At 31.7% G+C, this 5685-nt stretch overlaps 1 long non-coding RNA gene across 4 annotated transcripts; it reads left to right on the top strand.

Annotated features, from left to right (window-relative positions):
* Nucleotides 1-484: 484 nt before the first annotated feature.
* On the top strand, nt 485-2732 carry LOC112526750. 4 transcript variants are annotated; one of them, XR_003070642.1, is made up of 5 exons: nt 485-740; nt 877-965; nt 1213-1297; nt 1614-1798; nt 1889-2732. It is a non-coding gene; the product is annotated as an uncharacterized LOC112526750 (long non-coding RNA). The 4 variants fall into 4 exon arrangements; XR_003070643.1 differs by having other exon boundaries at nt 495-800; nt 1167-1297; XR_003070644.1 differs by having other exon boundaries at nt 495-800.
* Nucleotides 2733-5685: the final 2953 nt, after the last annotated feature.

Raw genomic sequence — 5685 nt, forward strand, 5'->3', positions numbered from 1 at the left:
TGGTAAACCTTATTTCGGCGAACACCATGTGATACTCAAAATACACCAAGATACACAATGTGATACCCAAAATACATACAATGTGATACCCAAAATACATACAATGTGATATCCAAAAAACACCAAGTAAACTTTGAGACCACTATGATACCAACTGTAGTACCATTGTGATATCAACTATAGTACCACTATGATACCTACGTTGTGTGTATATATATATATATATATATATATATTACCTTATTAAACAAATTTAGTAAAAGTCTTAAAATTCTAAATAACCAAGATACCCTTATCTATCTATAAAAGTCTTAAAAACAAGTTTTGATGCATAAGAAACTACTTTTTTATATATAGAGTCTTAAAAGTTTTAATTACAAGTCAAGAAGCGATATGTACAACTTCAGATTTACTCTATCAATGCACCTTTTTATTTCCCTCTCCCCAATACTGCTTTCCCTTTTGTTGTCTTTTCATTCCCCAATAACTCATCTTGCCGGATTCAAATCCATCTTCTCCTACAAACTACCTCCTCAAGATTTATCATCATATATCCCTCATAATGTAGAACTCGAGGTGCCTTTTCAGTTTTCAATGGAAGGATTGATGCCCTCGAGAGATTAACACTTTCTTTTCTTCTAAGACAATCTATTACCAGATCCATTATCTACACACACCAAACATGGAATAAACAACATATTATAAATCTCATCCCTCCTCAAATCGTTCAACACCCTAAGGTGGAATTTTAATGGGGTTGAAATCATGTTTCACGCTCCTAATACGACTACTCACTCTCTGTTTGTTCCCGTTTCACCACTCTTTTTGTTTGAATTTTCAATTTTGCATTTTCACCACACCTTCCATTATTTGCAGGTCTTTGGTGAACCACAACAACTGTCGACTTCAAATCGATCTGAGCAAACCTTCCATCCATTCACCGGTTTCAAATCGATCTACATTAGGTATTACAAATCTTATTTTAGGTTTTATTACGAATATGATTTTAGGATTTTTGACCTTGTTTTATTACGAACCTGAATGTGGTTTAGGGTTTTTGAGCATCCCCTCGATTGGGTTTAGTCGAGGATTCTGTTACAAAAGTTAGGTCTCAATTAAATAGCCAAAATACCCATAATTAATCAGGTTTTGTCTTTTATCAATAGGTAGAATACTTTTTCTCCATTTAATGTGGCACTACCATCGCACCAGGGCTATATGCACCAGTTCATCAACACTTTTTTGTTGCTCGAATGGACATGACAGTTATTGCAAGGCTGGAGAAGCATACAACCAGGTATGCATGTACTGCCACCGAGGATTGTATATTTCATTATGTTAAAATAGTATTTTGGAAACTCAACATTTTACACACAAGAAACACTTCTTAAATTTGAATCTCAAGCAATGCGGGATTGTAATCCATTATCTGCTCGCCATTGGATTGGAAGCAGCCTATTTTGTTGTTCCTTTTAAGAACGTCAATGTTTTCGTTAAAATAGTCATTTTTATTACACATAAGTGAACATTGCTTAAATTATTTTGTGGTGGATTATCTTAAATTATTGACTGGTACAAGCTGGCACCTGGTTCCAACTGCTTGCCTTTGGCAGATTCGGAAGCCAAGTTTTTGAGAAGGGCTGCTTTTCTGAAGCATAATATGTGGGTTACATCTTATGCAATCGGGTGAGGCTTTTCCTGGAGGAGAGTTCCCTAATCAAAATCCAAGGGTTGGCGAAGGTCTAGCCTCATGGGTCCAGCAAAATCGATCTCTTGAAGAAACCGATATCGTCCTCTGGTGAGTAAATTTCCGGTCACGTTTACTGATCCATTTGACGGCAAATGCTTATCAAACATTATATATATATATATATATTGAAAATTGCAGGTATGTATTCGGTATCACTCATATTCCTAGGTTGGAAGACTGGCCTGTAATGCCAGTGGAGCGGATCGTGTTTATGCTTCAGGCATGTTAAATGGTCGGCCAAATACTATTATTAAATTTTGTAAGTTGTTTATATCAAGAAAGAAGAATACCTCATTCTTGGCCATAACAACACATTCTTGGAGCCAAGCATATTAAGGTTATGAAATTCCTTCATTCTGGTAGCAATTAGTGTAGATATCTCAGGATCACAAGTTGATAATGTTTGAAACTCATGAAAAGGAATTAGGGGCCGTTTACTAAATGCTTGCCTGGTAAGTGTTTACCGGGTAATTTTCTTTACCGAATGAATATGGTGAGGGTCAAAAATCTTACCCGATAAGAGCAATGATAAAGATAGAGAGTCTTACTCGGTAAGTGAGGGTGACGACTCTTATCCGGGTAAATTGTTGCATACAATATCTTTTATAATATACTACAATCTTTTTAATTTAAGAATTAATGTATAGAATATGCAAAAGGCCTTGTTCAGATGATATCCTCTTTTCTCTTGCATTTTTTTATAATCTTGGTTTCTGGTTTGTGGAGGACTACATGGCTTTTGGGACTGGTCTGACTCTATAGGTTCCAATATGCTTAAACTCTGCTTTATGCCCAAACTGGTAGCAAAGTTAACAGGAAGAATGCTACAATTTCTTCGGAAGTTTAGTATCTGGTTGGACTTTGGAAGTTGTAAAGCTAAAAGGGAAAATATAATCTTTGAATCTCTGGCTACTGATATACAAGTGTATGGACAATGGCTTTTTACCATAATGACATGGCTTGGATTTCTGTTTTGAGGAAATTAAACTGGCTAACATTTGGCTTGGGTTTCAACTTGCCAAGTAGACTCCAAAACCACAATGATGGTGTCTTGGGCTGGTCCCCCGTTGAAATGGATTGGTTTTGAAAATAGTGGCATCTTGAATAGGCCTCTATTAATTGTATTTCCTATACATTTTTTAGGAAGATGCTTTCATTTTTGATCTTGTAAAAATGGGTATGTCCATTTCTTTTTTGTAATTCTTTTTCAATTCAATAAAAAAACAAAAAGACCACCCCTTAGATTAGTTGATCTAATTTAGTTGTTTATTGTATACGAATTTTTATAATCAACATAATGCAACTAGATTTACACAGTCGATCAGTAACAATGAAGGATTAAATTGGTTTGGTTTTATCCAATATTTTGATCAATCACCGAATAATTTCAACCATTTTTATACACCAAGATGCAAAATACAAATATTACATAAAATAAGTTCTTTTTGTACTTTAATAGTAATTAGATTAGATTGGATTTGTTTAAATAATTTTTTTATTTTAACAATTTTTCGTCAATCGGCTGCAATTAGAACTATAGCTCTTATTTATTGAAAATGTATTAATACTAAGGGTTCATTTACTAAACGTTTACCTGATAAGCATTTACCATATCATTTACCTTACCGAATGAACATTACAAGGACCGATAATCTTACCCGATAAGAGTGATAAAGATAGAGAGTTTTATCTGATAAGAGTGATGAAAAAAATGAAGAGTCTTACCCAGTAAAAGTGACGATATAGACGTAGATTCTTACTTGGTAAGTGAGAGTGACGACTCGGTAAAGATGGAGGGTTTTACTCGGTAAACGCTTACCTGGTAAATTGTTACATATGATACCATTTTGATGGACTACAATCTTACCCAGTAAAGTAAGGTATATTGTTAAATCTTAGCGGTAAACATTTAGGTAAACGACCTCCTAAGTGTAAAATATATCATCCTTAAAATCTCTTAAAACAAAACCACCAAAGCTTCAAAATTGTTTACATTTACAGCTCCCGCCACATTGCGCGGGTACACTATATATATATATATATGTGTGTGTGTGTGTGTGTGCGCGTGCGTGCGTGCGTGCGTGTGTGGTGGGGGGGGGGGGAATCATTAAAGGGAGAATTAGATACTACTGCGATGCACACCATGAGCAATATGAACCCAAAATAGAGTAATTAATCTAATTAAAGTAATCCATAAAGTAATTAATCTAATTAAAATAAATTGTAATATTAAACTAATTAAAGTAAATTGAATAATCGACTCAAATTACTAATTTACCCTTATATTTTATTTTAATAAAAATATTAATTATCTTAAATGGTTGGCTCACGTTGGATCTCACAGTTAGCACAAACTAATTAGTTCTCATTTGATAACACACACACACACATATATATATATATATATATATATATATATACTAGAAAGGTACTCGTGCAATGCAGCGATATACATCTTGATTTTAATGTTTTGTCTTATTCTTTGTTTATGTCGATGTTAATAAAACGGTTTTATATGGTTTTTTTGGGAAGCGATAACATTTTTATTTTTAAATAAAATATAAACTTGAAGATGTCTTAAAATTTTGAAAAAATATATATATATAGATATTAGTATCAAATTAACTATTTAAAAATCATCATTTTTTATGATTTATTTAATTCAATTTTTATTATAATTTAATTTAAACTTAATAACGAATAATTTATTTTTTGATTAATTAAGTTGTACTTATGCATAATTTAATTGTAATCTTAAATTTTAAGTAATATGTATCAATAAACAATATTTTATGCATACAAATGATTTTTAAGAGTTCTTAACAATTGTTTTATAATATAATATAGATAAATTTACATGAGATTTGAATAAAATAATATGTATAGTTTTATTTTTTTTCTTTTTTATTGATGTAATTATTATCAAACATTAAATTAATTAGACTATTCATTTTCTTTATTTACACTCAAATTTCTTTATTTCGTTTATTTCGTTTATTTCATATAACTCTAATTTCTTATTTACATAATAATTAATGAATATATATATATATATATATAATCACTATATTTAAAACTCACTTATATAAATGAAATTACGATTTTAATATATATAATTCTGCTTACATGACACTTGAATATAATAATATGTATATTTATATATGTATCTAAATAATAGTAAATTGATTATAAAGTCAAAATACCCCGAAGGCATGTCAAGGGTCCAAAGACCAAACCGCATCTCGAGGACGCGTTGTTCCCAAAGGATAATCAGTTCGTTCAGGTATAAGTGAGGAAAGGGGTGCGAGCACAATACAACAATCCTCTTTGTGGATTTAACCATGGTCACTATTTATTATTCGATAACGATTCCTATGATCAATTCATACGCCTTCTATTTGACCGGTACATAATCAAGTCCACCTTTAAGGACTAAAAACCAAGGACCCATGATCGTTTTAGCCACCATGGAAAGATCTCAATATTGGTGCCCCCAATATTGAGTCTATAGTAAAATGTTTCACAAATGAAGCAAGCTAACAAGTCAAGTGATCAAAATGATTCATGTGCCAAATAAAAAAATGTACATTATAATTTGAAAGGAAACAAAAGCTCAATAGCAATTGATGAACACAACGAGAATTTGAAATCAATATATTCGGATTAGGAAGCCTTATACAAATGGTTATCCCCATGTCAAGAAAGATATGAAATTCGTACCTTAACCGAATTTGACAATTAACGCACAATCAAAATGAAATTCACGATCAAGTTTGATTTGTCCGCGTATCTAACAAATGCTTAAAGGGGTTACCAATTAATATAATTAAATAAATGAAAATAACGCTTATAATACCTTATGATCATTGTTGATTATATTAGTTACACAACACTCTATATATATATTATTTAAAACGATAGTATAGTTACTTAGG

This window comes from Cynara cardunculus (genome assembly GCF_001531365.2).
Source record: "Cynara cardunculus var. scolymus isolate 2C chromosome LG 14, CcrdV1, whole genome shotgun sequence".
NCBI lineage: Eukaryota > Viridiplantae > Streptophyta > Magnoliopsida > Asterales > Asteraceae > Cynara > Cynara cardunculus.